Source organism: Chroicocephalus ridibundus, chromosome 2 (assembly GCF_963924245.1).
Source record: "Chroicocephalus ridibundus chromosome 2, bChrRid1.1, whole genome shotgun sequence".
Classification (NCBI taxonomy): Eukaryota; Metazoa; Chordata; class Aves; order Charadriiformes; family Laridae; genus Chroicocephalus; species Chroicocephalus ridibundus.
The window spans coordinates 159,564,647-159,579,985 of record NC_086285.1 but is presented as its reverse complement, the minus strand read 5'-3'; the positions used below and the strand labels follow the sequence as shown (position 1 = coordinate 159,579,985).

Here is a 15,339-nt window from a genome sequence, read left to right as displayed (position 1 = left end):
TTTCAGAGAGTTTTAGACACTAAAACTTGTATCAGTCAAGTGAAAACTAAGCAAGTTCATGGAATTGAACTCTATCTAGGCAGAGAAAATGCTAAAACATCGCCTCTGGCTCACAGATGAATTTTTGGAGCTGGGAGGTCACTGCAGGGAAGTATCACTATGTACTTTCTCTGTTCTTAAAATCTTCCCTAAAAATCTCCTCTTTCCTACTGTGTGCAATAACATACTTGGTTAGGTAAACTTTTGATCCGAGCAGGGGTGGTTGTTCTTAGATACATCATCTTTTCCAATCCAGAATAAGAGGCATTGAATAAAAAGAAGTTTGCTACTTATTAGTTTGTATCAAGGGAGCAGAAATGAGATGTAGCATGCTATACACTGAAATATCAGAAAATTCACCTGCTGTTTAAAAACCTGCATTAAGATCAAGATACAACCTGTGTATATATATGTGTGTGTATATATATATATTTTACACTGCTATTTCATCCTCAAATGAACTTAGCTATTCATTTTGTCCCATTGTATAGATATGTACGTTGCTTCTCAATTTTATTTCATTTACTTCTTGAAAGCCATGCTCTTACGCAGAGATCTAGGAAGATGTCATATTCAAGGCTTTACTGACTAATGACTCAGTATGGATGCGTGACTGTGCTGAGCAGTGCAAGTTACCTATGCCAGAACACCTCTCCAGCCACTGTTGACTGAAGAAGCTTTGAGGGATGCTGTCTAGGATGCTCTGCTCTCATCTTAACCCTTGGATCACATTTTTATGACTTTTGGGGTTTTTGCGAGTTTGTTGTTTGGGGTTTTTTTGCATTTTTCTTGTTGTCTAAGCTTTTCAAAAATAATATTATTTTGTAAGCTTTACTTTGATCATTGTTTTGTAGAGTTCATTGTAAAAATCTTTATAAAATACTAGCAAAAGATTCCCCTGTTCCAAGTGATTCTGAGGATTTTCCATTAGAATTATTTTATTTTCTCATGAAAAATGAAATGTTTACAAAGATAACATTTTTTTTGAGAAACTCAATTTTGCTGAAAATGTTCCTATTAGGAAAACAAAGACAGATTGTTTCCCTTTGGGTGGGTTTAAAAAAAAACAGAATTATTTTTTTTTTTGGTGAGGTGGAAAGTAGGGGTTGGATCTGAAATATTTGTTTTTCATCAGTCAATGTTGAACTGTGCATTTTGTCTTGGCCCAGTGCCTTGCAAGGCTTCAGGATTGTGCTGTCCCCTGAAGGCAGAACTTCCTGGAGAGTTACCTCACTGCAGTTGACGCTCACCTATAACCAAACAAAGTAGTGTGTCATCGACATCATGTGACTGGAAATGCATCAGGGAAAATGTATTTGGGCCAAGAAAAATGCCCACAAGAGAAACAGACAGACATCAGGATAGCAAATGAAAAATCTCTTCTAAAACACAGTTTAATGACAAACTAACCCAAAATTTAGGAAAAAAACATTTTGAAATATTTCCAGTGAATTTAGTTGGAACTTTGAAACTGTGTAACTGTGCACGCCTATAAATATATACATAGAAAATACATGTAATAGGTTTTTCAGTTTTTCATTTGTATTTGGGACAACAACAATGACAAAATATTCCAATACTGGAATGTCTTGGGGAATGGATAACCTGTTTCCCTCAGTCTTCTGTCCTTTCCCTTTGCTTCTGAAGTAGTGGCTCATTTAAGCAATTTCTAAACATATCTTCTTTAAGAAGACTGGCAATGTCACATTTTAGGTGACATCTTTTCTTGAGCAGCTTGTTCATGGTCACTTGATCAGTATCTGCAGGCAATAATTCAGTGACTGCTAGACTGCTGGCATTTTTCTATCTTGAAGACACATATTTCATGACACAGGAGATCTGTAGTTCACATGAATGTAAAAGTCGTATTACCTGTTAATGCATATCACATTTTAAAAAGTAAGGATAAAATCCTGGTGAAGTTTAATAAATTCATTCTGTGACTTCCTAGAAGATAGGTCTGATACACGAAGTGGGGCAGAACGAAGGAAAAAGTGTGTGCAGTCCAATAGTTGTGATGTGGCTTCTGAAAATTTCTAAAAATATGGCTGAGGAGCTAAAACTGTGCAGAGGAAGTAGAGGAATAATTATGTATGTAATTCCTGCAGATAATAATTCCAGGAATTTTGAATTCTGTTTCACTTTGATTTATTTCTCCTCCACTTCTCATAAACTGTCTAAACTTCAGGTTTCTTACAGCAGGGTCAACATTTTTGTGGCTTTTGGTGGTGGTACTGCTACTTTTGATAGTAATGGGTGACATATTTAAAATCTCTCAAGGTTTGTTTCCACCACACACAGCTTCCACTTCTTAAACTGGAAATAATAGATAATTACAATGGGTAATTGTATTGACATGTCCTATGTATGACACTTCTTATGAAGTATGACAGATTGCCAGATAGGTCCCGTAGGGTTTGTTTTGTCCTTACTTTATTTAAATCATAAGACCAGTAGAATTAAAGTAAGAAAAAACCCATGAGTTTAAAAATGCAACAAGGAATGGTATGCTCTTCCGTAAGTAACTGCAGAATAAGACTCCAATTTTTTATAACCATGAAGGTTATATAAATGCCTCAGATATACTTCTGTTCATTACTGTGCATTGTTAAAACTAGGAAATCCAGTTTCTGCACTCGCAAAATGACCCTTCCAATTTCTCAATATCCCTTAGATTTGTCATCTCTAATCATCTATCATTCTAATAACTGTAAATGCTGTTGCTATCATTATTCAGTATTGTGTAACACCTAAAAGAGCCAGTCATGGAAAGTCACCCAGTCATGAGCCAAACTTTGTATAATCTATGTTTTAGAGGCAAGCAAGAAGTACCATCAGACATGTGGGGCTGTACAAGGAAACAATAATACTAATAAGTAAGGATCTTTTTGGGCCTCATAGATTTTTAAGAATCCCCTAATGAGTGCAGATTTTCTGGAATACAAATATAAAATTTCTGTCAGCTGGTGTCTTGTGGTGCAAAGCAAGAGATGATTCTGTATTTCCTGATGAATTTCATATAGATGAGCTGAATTTTTTTCAGTGAAAGCAGTTTCATTCACTCATTTGCCATCATACGTTGTTGTAGAGTACAACGAAAATAGAAGGCGAAAACACCAAAATCCCACTAAGGGGAAAAGAATCTTTTTGTTGTTGTTGTTTATGCTACTCTGAGCTGAAATTTGGACACTTGGATGTGATAGTTTGTTTCACAGATGTTGTTATTTTCCAGCAGTCTATGATCTCTTCCTTCGGCAGGGTTTTCAGGGTTTAAGGACTCCTTGCTCTATTTCAGTATTGCTATGGGGTTTTCCAGTTTGACAGTCAAAGCCATTTGGCTCTGTCGAAATGTCTGTATGCCGTATTACGGTCTCAGATGAATATCCGTAAATCTGAATTAGCTCCATTGGTTCATTGTCAGATGCAAGTTCAGCTTTTACACTAATTGCAATTCATTCTCTTACTGCACAGGAAGGAAGAGGGCAAAGTGCAGACCCCTGTGATGGAAAAGACTTTAGGGAGCTTGGCCAAAGTTTTTCAAACCCTTTGAGTGACTTAATTTCCAGTTTCTGTGTTTCCAAAACTATGCAATTAAGCTCCTACATCTTTTTTCATCCTTCCTTCCCCATCACCATTTACTCTCAACACGACTCTTGAGTAAAATTTTCAGAAGTATTTCAGAAAGTTAGGAGTTTTAGTTGTATTTTCAAAAGTGACTACTTCATCAAGGATCTAAATTTTAAATTTTTATTTTTTAAGCACCTGGCATTGTTAACAAGTACCTATCAACATTTTCGATTACAATGAATTTTCTAACTCTAATCACTCTGCCAATAAAGTGAACAGTACTGTGGATACAAAGGAGAATTACTCCAGCAGTCACTGTCAATGTTGCTTATGCACTTAACTGTATGGTATTGTCTTTGTGACACCATTTGGAAATCCCAGAACTCTGTGAAACTGAGGAAACCTCTGTGTCTACGTTTTTCCCAATTTTCATTACAAAACTATAATTTTGGTGAAGATCTAAAACATTGCAGAGCTTGTCTTAGTTAAATGGGACTCCACTGCTGATGAGTACCAGAAAAACTATCATAGAAAGATAGAAATGTCAGAGAAGCAAGACAGAGAAGGTAGCACAGACAAAATAATATGTTATAAAAAAAATCTCAGTTTACCAGTTATTGATAAAATCATTAATTTAAATATTTTCTAATGAAATGTAGTTAGCCACTTGTGCTTAATATATGCGCTTATATCAACCAACCAGAAATGGCAGCCACACAATGTCCTCCAGTTTTGTTTTCAACACATCGCAATTATGAATAAACAACAAACATGAGGTTCTCAGTTTTCTTAAGTCCATTTTGTTCCAAGAATATCATCATTTTCCACTATCTGTTTGAAATTTTAGGTCAATATTGTGATTTAATATCTATGTTTTTCAAAAAGGTTGGCACCCAGTGCTGTACTTTGTTCATAACCACTTCAAAAACACTGTCTTCCTTTTTACCTTGATTTTATTGTAAGAACACAGCAGGTAATTCTGCTTTCATCGTATCTGGGCAATGAAAATAGAAAGTATAGCTTACTTTCTTAATTAGCTACTGCAAAACTTTCAAAAACAAGGAATATGTCATTTCCCTCATTGTGAACATGCTGTGAAATTGCCCTCAAAGAAGAGCAGTAACCTGAATTAAATTTCATTTTCATTTTTATTTCTCATCATACAAAATCCCTAAGTTTTAAATGAATGACATATTAAATCCAGACACATATTGAAATGATGACTTTATGAAGAACTGAATTTATAATGTATCTCTGGTGTCCTCAGCTGCTCTTTCTCCAGCAACTCACCTCTACTTGAAATTTGTCTAACATTTTAAACCCTCAAATATAACCATTCAATTATAAAGAGTCTCTCTGACAACTTTGTCTCTCCACCACACATAGATATGCCACGTTTTACATATCTGAAAACAATTATTGTGCAGGGAGGTTAATATTTGACTTAAAAAAATTTCTTATGACTGAAGCTGGAAATGGAGGCTTAAAATGACTTGGAAGGGAACAGCACAGAAGTAGATAAATAGCTTTAAAAATCAGCCCAGCATTTACCTCTTATCTTGTAATAAGACCACAACCTTACAGGACCACTATTCAGAGAAAAGTCATTTTACTCATAATTAAGAGGCTTCTCTTATGTGATGGCCACACTTCTACTCTCCATCCAAGACCTCTCTAGACGAATGAGACAAATGAAGCCCAGACAAAGCAATAGGGAAATATGGGAGGGAGGCCGCTTTCAATCTAAGCAAAGCTGTAGGACTGTATCCTGCTAACATGAATAATCTGTGGGTTGGACTAGTGTACAAAAACAAAAACCCAAAAAACATAAATACTCTCTGAAACATTTTATTTGCATTATTTCTGGTAGATTTAGAGCACCTGATGGCATCTTATGAAAGAGGGATCTTCTCTGCAGTTGTTTGAGATGACAGGTGAAATCGGTCCAGATCTGTGTGATGCTTATATTCATCCTCTGGTGAGGTGTTTGTTCTTGTTCTCACTGTAGCAGCTTCTGCATCATTCATGAAAAGAAAACTCCCTACCTGCTGCGCAGAGCTCACAGCAAAGCTGCACTGCCACTGCTGTGCGAAGCTACTGGGAGGGACTAAGACTCAAAGCAGAAAGAAATCCTCCAGTTTTTAAGCTCTGAGAAGCCAAATAGAGAAAATTATTCTATTTTAGCCCTACATTTGTGCAGTTTCAGTGGAGTTAGCCAGTGCTAGAAGGTACTAAAGCCACAATGCACTAGTATCTTTAGCTGTATTTTTCACATCCCCCTCCAACACGGTCTTTAGCAAGCAGGTGCTTTTCTCCACAGGCATCATCTCAAATTCCACCAAGGGAAGGTCCTCTTATATGGAAATAAAACTTCTCAGTGTCTTCCCTAAGCCTTATGAATATTTTCTTGGGTGTCTAGCACACTGGCAGAGAAGACGGAGGTGAAGGCTAGAAGAAGGAATGATTAAGACAGAGAGTTGGTAGGGAAAAACCAGTGTCTGACTCTTGTTTTGCAAGGAGTGCTCAGGCGAGAAGGTCCAGGCTGACATCATACCTGACCCACCTGGCTCCTGGGGATGCTTCCAATAAAGGTGGGTTGAAGACAGGCATCTGCAGTCATAATTATGGGTTTGGTCAGATTAGTGGGAAACAAGAAGAAAACCCTTTCCTTCATTAAACGGTCTAATGAGAAGAGTCATCTATGAGAACACGCTAGCAGACATTTCCTCCTGGCAAGTCCTGCCACTGGCTTACCGGACACCTACTTTCCAGCTAATCCCTTTCTCATAGGGGACTCCACAAATTCAATTAAAGCTAATTTTGAAACTTAAAGCAGTTTGGATAATATTTCATTTGATTTCCACAAAGGATTTGAGCTTAACCACCCTAAAGAACCATTTGTCTGGGTGAGAACAGGGCTGTTTTGTTTCCTGGGTATGAACACACATTATATTTTTCCAGTGTGGATACGAGGGCTGTAGAAGGAGAAGACACCCCTTAGTCTTCAGAACAGTCTGCTGTTGGCATATTTAGTCTCTTCTGCCTGTTATCCATGGAAAAACTGTAATCCTATCTTAATCTCTTTTTCCATTAGAAAGCTGTTCTGTTTGACCATTTGTTTCCTTTCTACCTCTACTTCCAGAGGATTTTTTTTGCACTTTACTCTGCAACAATCTCTATTTCCCACAGCTTTAAGAAGCTCTCTGGAGATTGATGAACTCTGTTGTGTTGTGTGTTTTTTTTTTAAAGAAGCTTACATGTTGTGCAGGTTTTATCAAGCTCTTACAGATCTAGATTTTAATCAACTATCAGGACTTTGCAACCTCTAAAGTAAGAGCAGATTGGACTGGGATTGAAAAGGACACTTTAAGAGGGTTAAACACTATAAAGTCATCTTTTTCATATTGGTGTTAAGAATATGAAAATCCCTCTAAATTGGTATGAGGATAAAGTACAGATTTGCTTTAAAAAAAAGAGTAATCTGAATTTTAGAGACCACATGACCTTTTCTTTTTCATTACAAAAGCAGTTTAAAATGCTTCATAAATAAAAAGCATAATCAAAATAATTGAGGTTTTATTTTTAAAGGGCAAATAATAAATTCACAATTAAAAATTCTGTGTAAACCTCTGGTTAGATATTGCATGTTAGTCAGCTTTTTTCTTTATAGGAAACAATCTGTTGAATGTGAGGTGCTCAGAAATGTTTCACAGTTATCAAAACTTTTTTAATCTTGGTGCCTTTCTTTAAAGAACCACAATCCCAATAGGAATTTGTTCTCAGCATTGCTCCTTTGGTACTTGGAGGATCAAACTCAAAGTATAACACACTAGTTAATTCAACAAGCGAAGGAATATGTATATTCTTCACAATCCATACACATATTGTGATTCAGTAGGTGACCAGTTTCCTAAGTCCATTGACAGACTTTCCTCCTTATTGGGGTGGGGAGAAGCAATCTTTACATGCACTTATGCTTTTGTAGGTACCAGGGAACACATCACAGGACCAACATATATATTTTCTGCGTCTTCTTGTCTCAAAACACCCCATCTGCTCGACCAACTTGCAGTAGGAAACACAACATTTTGCATGTCAGATTTTAGATGTTGTTCCTTCACATTTGCTGCTGATGTTCGTTTCTCGTCATCAGAGCATGACCCCCACATTTTGCCTTCAAGTAGAAATCAGATAAAATGAAGATAAAAATCATCCTCTGCCCTCTCTCTCATTCTTTGCAAATCTGGAGTAGTCACATGGACTCAAACAGAATAGCGAGATTTACAGCCAGTGCTGGAGAGATGGGAATCAGGCCCTGAACTGCAATTTATACAGGGGAAACATAATCCCAAAGAGTCTCAGGACTTCAGGCATGGGAACTTTCCCTAGAAGAAATAGGTGAGAAGGAAACCTCTATTTCCCCTCCCTAGTAGGATTCACTAGTGATAAAACTACTTTCTGAAAATCTGTATTTTTTTTTTCATCTATAAACCAGGCTGTTCAAATGCTGTGCTGGTCGATAGTGAACAGGACTGATAGCTCGTTGATCAGGCTTTGGTGACCTGTGCCTCCCATGTTCTCAGCCCCTTGCTAAAGAGAGAGGTGTCTAATAAAAAAAAAAAGCCATTATCACAGCTTCCACTGACTAGCGACCCTTGCTGATTGTCTCAGGGAAGTGGACAAAGGTGAAATGTGGAAGGGGAATGAAATAGTTTCAATCCCTGACAGCGATGAGACACTTCTGCCAGCTGGTCTGCAGTACAGTCATCTCTGCTTAAATAAAGAATTCCAGGCTCCAAATTCATCAGACTAGTACCTTTCCTGAGCTCTGAATATACTTAATCATTTTAAGGTCATTTTTCTTTCTTGTTCAGGATCAGAACTTTTAGGGTACTAAAGAAGGTTTATACCAACTTTCCTTCGTACCCTGAAATGAATGTAGGAGTACTCTAAAAACGTCCTTACAAGCTTCACAATTAATAGAGACTCTGTGGTCCAGATAACAGTTTTAAATTATCTGACTGTGAGCAGTACCAACTTGAAGCTAGCCAGAGTCAAGTCACTGATGCCATTGCTGAGATAATTTAAGGTGAAATAAAAATTTTGGATTAACATTTATGAAAAGGCTGAAGGTCTTTCACACCGTCAGTATTTAAGTACCAACTTACAAGCCTATTAAAAGGGATTTGATTTTCAGAAAGTGACCATTACTCCCAGCTATAGAAACTTCCCAGAGGAGGTTTCATCCAGCTTGTGCTGTTTAGTATTGAAATTTTGTAAGTCTCTGACAAGGTGTATTCCTTGATTTGACCTCCTAGCTCTTTTATATCTTATTCTACAGTCCTATAAAGCTGAAAAATAAATGGCATGTGAATTTTCTTCCTGCCATTTTCCATGTCATTAGCTGCAATAACTAGTACTGTTGAGAAATGTATATTTTGCTGAAATTGCCTAGTAGTTTCTAAAACAGCAAAAAAGTGACAAAATGGAAAAATGAACATCTAAATGAACAGAAAGTAGAAAAAGAAAGTAGAACAATTACATGAAGATTCAAGAGCAGACAAGTCAAAGGAGTCCTAGAGAAATGAAGGTGTACCGGGGCATAACACTACAGACATTAAAGTCAGATGGGGCTATTCTGATATTTTAGAACGAAACTGAATTGTAGGAGCTGTATTGATCTCATTTTCTATTCCTGTAAAATAAGGAATGGCTTAAGGTTATGCCATTACGGAATCAGCCTCCAGTAGATGTAGCTATCTTTCTCTTGTTCTTAAGGTATGGCTCCATCCTTCCAAACTAACTGGAATTTGTGGAAGTCAAAACACTAGAAGACAGTGCAATACTTTTTGTTGAGATATGTGTCTTATTTCCATATAAATGTTTTTCTTCTGGATATTTTTGTTCTCTACAATTGTTTAATAGAGAATAAATAAATAAAAAAAAATCATCATGAGATTCGGAAGAAACAAAATTACACAGCCATAAAATTTGCCTTTCCATGTATTAGATATGTCTAATGGATTACTGTGGGGCTGGACAGCACCACTTGTAAGCGTAAATGTTCATGTCAACAAGGCAGGGTGGTAATACAAGCTGTTTCGTAACTCCCGCTTTTCACCGCATGTCTTTGTTACATGGTTGGGTTTCACCACGCAATGTAATTATAACGCGCTCTTCATTCAAGAGGTAGAAAATCACATGTGAAGATCCAGAGGATCTGGGATTGTTAACCATTGCTCGTACTCAATATTGACACTGGCACTGTAGTTCCTCTTGTCTAAGCTAAGAGATAGCTCAAATGACAAAGCAGTGTCAGGAGATTGCGTCGTGATGTAGCCTAGCAGATCTAACAGGTGGCCACTGCAGCCTTTGTCCCCAGACACATGCTCCCAATCACTCCTTTGGTATGGGAAATTAGTGGTGATCATGTGGTCTTTCAGTGAGTTGATTCATTGAGCTTCTGACATACAGTGTAAGGATCAGCTGCACTTAGTTTCATGATTAATTGTGTTACTTTGAAAAATAGTTTTATAAATATTTTTGTAAGTATTTTATAGGTGAATACAATTTTTCACATAAAAGTTACACGCAGCAGCAGTAACAGGTACCATGCCAAAAAAGAATTGACAGGGAGGGTTGTTCCACCACTTCCCAGCATGTTGCAGGATGAGCTAAGTGTTTATGAAGCCAAAATGATACTGGGAAGGCATGAAAATACAAACTGGCAGCCCTAGAATCAGCCTTCTACAGCTCGGGGAGCACAGGGCAAGCAGGCATTAAGATTGCTATATTCTCACGTAACCAACTGGCTGATGAGAAAGGAACCTCCTTTGACACCTGGCAATAGACTCTTAATCATCAAGCTCTGCCAAGACTTTGTAATGTGGCTTCAGGTATTAGAATCTTCAAACCATTCATCATCCAAGCAAAGCAAAGGACCAGCAGTATCTTGCAGTCCTTCCCTTCAGCATGTGCTACAGGCTGTTACGGACAATAGTATTGAGGAAACAATTGGATAAAATGTCCTTCCGACAAGAAGTGTGTGGAAAAAGCTTTTTCCTTCTTGCATTACCATGAACTTTATAATACTTTTTGATTAAAACTAATTAGATACCATTATAAAAAGTCATGACTCTCAAAAACACTGGGTTATCAGTTTGGATGAGATTCTAACTATGTTTCACAGCCAACAGCTAAACAAAAGGAGACTCCAAAACCTCCTGTGTGATCTGGCATTGTTTTTCTTTGAGAACAGCAGATGCCTAAATGGAACATGCAGCCAAGGATGGGATGACTGGGAATGGTAACTGCCTGAATTCAAATAAAAGAAAGCTGATCTAGCTCGTATTGCATATTGACACAGTAAGTAGTAAAAGTTAACAGGCAACCTCATAACCCCACAAGTCTTAACATATTAGATATTTCAGTTCCTTCAATATTATTAATTACCTGCCATTGTCTAGATAATGCAGAAGAACGTACAGCTGCAAATAGACCGTCCATTGCGTACTACATAGCAATGAAGAAATTTCTCTTTAGAGCTGTTCATCATAATGAGAGTTGCTAATTCCCATTTTCTAGAGTGGCATCTACAATAATTACATCTATTCTGATCATTGTCAGTTTTTCAGTAGAAAACAATACCATTTTTATCTACTTCTCCTAAACATAACAAAAGCTCTTGTACTCCAGCAAGCCTAAAGCCATGGCTCCGATCAGGCCTTTTCTCATGCTTTCAAGTTCAGTGCTTGAAACAATAAAGCTTCTATGGTATGAATTGGGAATGTTGTTAAAGCCAAGCTTAATGGTTCTAGCAAAACGATTCTTAAAAATCAAGATGAAAATTGTGGAGTAGTTTCTCTGGAGTCTCTGTCAAGTTAAACATTTCTGGGGTATGTCCACTCCAATTTAACAGAAGCGTCTTGGGAACAGCCTTAAGCAACTTGTTCCCTGATCCAAAGACTTCCTCACACAAGATACACGTAAGTTCACCCATCTTGAATGTATGTGTAGAGGAAGAAGAACAAAACCTAAATCAAACTGTCATTCAAGAGGGGACTTTTATCCCTTGGCAAAGCCAACCCTGATAAAGATGTTGAGAAACAAAGGAAAATCCCAGGTCAGTGTAGGCAGCATTCTGTCATTTGCCGTGTAACCATCTAAGGGGAGTCGGTGCAGGGAGGTTATACAGACAGCAGACCCCGCAGGGGTGATGCCCTCACATGATCAGCAGGGAAACCTTGGGGAGTTTGACCTTCCTCTTGGCAACATCCTGCAGGCCCCAGGTTGCTTGTTGATGTTTTGTGCTTGTTGGTATTTTGTTTTCTTTGATCAGCACCAGTGGAAAGGTCTCCAGTTCAGTTTTTATTCACAGGACTGAGACCTTGTGTGCTGGTTAATTATCTCTTCTCAAAAAAAAAAATGTTCCAAAGGTTGTTATTTACTAATCAGGGCCACGTTCACACTTTTCCATGAATGTGCCTAGCTACATTTGTGTAGTTGTAAGCACTGTTGATACCCCCTGATTTCAGTACGAGAGACACAGGGGATCAGTGCACATGGACCACAGAAAAGTTATTCAACAAAGAATGACTATTGCAGATGCATAAAGGGAGAAGTGGGCATTAGAGAAAGCAACAGTGTTACAGTCTTGGGACTTTAAACAGACATGTGACTCATGAAGTTAATTTGCTTTTCCACTGCAGGATTTATTTCACTGTTTCAAAATTTTCTGAAGGAGTAGATTGGGTAGGAGTGAGGTCTAAACCCTAAATTAGGTGACTACATGCTCTTCACACCTTTGAGCTGCCAATACAGCCAGCTGAGACCTAGTCAATACAGACAATGGGGCCCAGAGAGACCTGCAGTGGCACCGAGGTAGACACATCTGATTTGTTAAGTATCTCACCAGGCTCACTGGAGAGTGACCTACACTGTAGTCACCAAAATTCAGGTGTCTGAATCCAGACCTGAATTCTACCATCCGTTTGTTCCATTCAATGATTTCTACTGGTCTTTTTTCTTTTATTTGGTTATTCTTTTGGTTAAAGGTTCTTTTTTCATTTATTTACCCTAAACTTTGACTGCTCCGTCTTAAAGACTAGGGCTGATTCATGTCATGAATGGTTAGCAGGAGAATATATCACAGTCTCTTTTATAACATCCCTTTGTTGCTATCTTCTTTCTTCTACGTCTTTTCTCTTGAACAAATATATCTCTCTTCCTTTTCGAACCACTTACCACTACTGCTGCTCACCTTTGAATTGTCTCCACTTTGCCAATTGCTCAACTAGCAAGCTTTCAACAAAGATGGATAAAGTAGTTTCCTTCACCCTAGAGATCATGACACTTCCTTATTAGGCCTTTCTCTGAAAAAGAGAAGGTATTTTTTCCTCATGTCTTTCCCTCCCTTTCTGAGTATGCCTTCTAGGAGAGACTGACAAGAAATATAAGGCCTCTTTCATCGTGCATATAGTAAGGAACAGAAGACTATAAAAATTTTTGTTTTTTTCCTTGTGATCTGCTACTGCTCTTTTGCACATTTGCACTGTTCTTCTGTGCCACAGTATCTAAATCTGTGAAATGGGAATTTAACTAGTTAAAAGGGGAGTTATGTGGCAAGGACCCTTATATCAAGGGTACAATGACTTGACACTCATTCTTAGATAACTGAAAATCTTTTTTCACTGCTGGATTGAAGCAAAATGATGTGAAAGGCCTGTCAAGAGGGACACATCCTGGTCCATAGAATATTAGCATCAGCCGTAGGAAAAGAAAGGATGGGCATGATCTACACTAGTGTCTGATTTCTGGAAGAGGCCTGGTTCAGCGTCCCTACCATCCTGTCAGTCTGGCGTGGTATAAGAGCAGCTTGGAACAGCAAAAGACAGCTGATGCCTGTAGAGGGAAGAATTTTCTGTCCTTTAAATGTGTCAGTACCAGAGAATCGACTAGTGGTTGGAGTGCCTCATAAAAATATATATAGATACAAACACTTACACGATCTTTTTCTTGTAGTGTTCCTCTGTAGCATGACATACGTAATACAGAACAGTGACATGAGCTGTATATGCACTTTCGATTGTGATCCTGATAAGAGCTCTTCACGTGCTACAGTATTAATAGAGGAAAACTGCAGCAGAGGCATACTAATTAACCTCTGGTTTTATGGGTCATTGCCAGATCTTATGTGCAGCCAAGAACGTTTAACTTACCTTAATGAGTAGCATGAAGGGTAAGATATTGAATGTGCTGGGCAAATTTTTCTTGGCTTAGTGTGCATGTGTCAAGTGAACTATGTTTTATTTTAAATAAATATTCTAGAACCATTGCTTGATACCTTCTTCAGTGAATGCAAACAAGGAGTATAAGGTTTTCCTGTTGTTAAAAAAGTATATTCTCCATTTTAGCCATATGTCTATGATGAAATGGCCTCTTTTTATGTTCTCTGATCACAGATTTCATAAGCAGTTCAATAATAACCAGGATTTCTGTTTGTTTTCTTTCTTTTATCTTCTTTTCTTTCTTTTATCTTCTTTTCTTTTTGAATTTGTATTCTTATTTGTCTTCCTACAAGGATAAGGTAGGAAATAACATATTTCTTTTCACAGTGAAAGGATTTTGTGCTATTGTGAAAGTATCTTCACAGGAACCCATTGAACCCTTTAATCATATGGCTTCTTGAAAGACTGATCTGATTTATTTGAAGGATAGATTTATTGTATCGTCATATTAAGAAATGTATCTTAATAGTGAAGAAATAGGAGAATATACAGCCTAAGTGCCTTCTGTTATAGGAGGCTGAACAATGCAAAATATCAAAAATATTTCTGGTTCCTGGAGTATCAATCACCAGCCGTTCCCAAACATGCCATCTTAAGATGCCATGGGACATTTTCTTGAGACTGGAGCTACCTTAGGGCTAGGCATTCCTTTGAAAACCTGGGTTTTCAGGAGTGTAAAGGACCTCCTGAGGGACTGGTTTTCTTCTTGCTATCACAAGCACCACACCCAGTGTTGTCACATCAGAAGAAGAGTGAAGGATAGTCGAATTCCCAGGTGGGAAGAATGGAAAAAAATCAAGACAATGCAGATGTGCTACAATTAGTACAACCTGTATGGGGAAACAGAAGGTCTGAGCTGGGTTTTTTACCAGAATAAAGGATGAGCTCATTGCGTGATAGCTCACTGCCTGCTCTATAGATATATCAACTATCACTGCCTCACATCATTGTTTTTCTCTCCCTCCTGAAGGCAGCCCTTGATTTAGTAAAGGTTTGCAGGACAGGTGGGTTTAAGATTAGTATTGTCTCCATTCTCTCATCTTCCACGTTAGCATGCTATGCAGGCAGGAGCCCAGGAGAAAGCTGCCATCTCAGGATGGAGTGTTACACACCTCGGCTCCGGCAGAAGCTAATAGCAGCATGTGTTTTGCCTTCTTAAGTAAAAGTACAGTTCACCTCAGCTGGGGCTGCCATCTAGACAAATGAGGGTGTTTAGCCACAATGTGTTTTCATGGTAGCTGAGGATTGTTTACTAACTACTAAGGCGCTCAGAGCAGGAATTCTTCATGATCTTCACTGTAAAAGTCGTAAGTTAGAAATGATATTGCCTCCTACAAGTGTTGGGGTGAATGTTCCCACGTTGTGTCCAAGTTCAACACTGCTCTCAATTCCCAAACTTGCAAAGGGCCTTTCTGAAAGCGTGATGGATGAGGTGGAGTGGGATGGA

At 38.1% G+C, this 15,339-nt stretch overlaps 1 protein-coding gene across 2 annotated transcripts in view; it reads left to right on the top strand.

The window, feature by feature from the left end:
• Positions 1 to 15,339, top strand: part of ADCY8 (adenylate cyclase 8) — a 127,955-nt gene that overhangs the window by 32,252 nt on the left and 80,364 nt on the right. The window lies entirely within an intron of this gene.